The sequence below is a fragment of the Pteropus vampyrus genome, unplaced genomic scaffold, assembly GCF_000151845.1.
Source record: "Pteropus vampyrus isolate Shadow unplaced genomic scaffold, Pvam_2.0 Scaffold188, whole genome shotgun sequence".
NCBI lineage: Eukaryota > Metazoa > Chordata > Mammalia > Chiroptera > Pteropodidae > Pteropus > Pteropus vampyrus.
Window position 1 is genome coordinate 1593612 of NW_011888969.1, and position 1013 is coordinate 1594624.

Consider the following 1013-nt stretch of genomic DNA (forward strand, 5'->3'; position numbering starts at 1 on the left):
CACAAGCAGAACAGCTGGCATCAGCAAGGACATGCTGAGGGGTTAGCAGCTTTCTGGCTGCCACCAGGAATCCCGTGAAACATGACCCAGGGTCTTAATTCACCCCGATTCTTGGCTTGTTCTGTCCATGCCTCAACCTACACACACACGTGCACACACACACCCCATTGCAGATCAGGCCCCGGGCTGGGTCAGCTCAAGGCAGTGCTGGGCCCAGCGGTCAGATTGGGAGAGAACCGCCCACAACCTGCGTGTCTGGTGGAGGCGCGGCTCCAGCTCTGGGTCCGTAAATCCACTGCTCTCCCCCAAATTCAGTGTCCTCGCCCTGCTAGAGACCGAGCAGTGAGCGCCAGCCCCAAGCGCAGGGAAGGTGGGTGAGCCTGCCAAGCTTCTGCAGCTCCAGAAGGTCCCAGAATGACCCCAGAACCCTGGGCTGCCAGAAACTCGGGGTGGGGGTCGCTGAGGCCAAAATGTGACCTCTCAATCAATAGCTCTGAGCCCCGAAGAAAACTTTCAGGGTAAATACAAATTGGGAGCGGTGGGGGAGGGGGAAGCTTACATTCACACGGGAGGCGGCTGCTCAGCTCAGGGCCCAAACTGGGGTGCGGTGCCGGGGAGTGGGGGTGTGTGTGTGGGGGGGGGGAGGTAGGAAACAAGGATGGCCTGGGCGTGCCTGCGTGATTGTGCGTGAGTGCAGGTGAGGTGAGGGCAAGCCAGGGCCTGTCCACAAACTCTCAGGCACTGCTCCTGTGGTCCGCAGAGGCGCCCGCTCGTAGGACACTCAATGACAGCTGCGCTGAGTGGCAGGGACGGGCTGGTATCCCCAGGGGCCGCTCCCCACCCGGCGACCTTTCTCTCTTCCATCGCCGGCCACTCCGACCATTAGAAAGCCCCTCTTACAGGCATCGCGGTCCCAGCGGTCCCGGGTCCCCCTCTGCACACTCCTGCAGACGTCGGTGGGAAGCCCCGGGTCCACCCAGGCGGCTCCGGACTCTGAACGCAGAGGGAAGGCG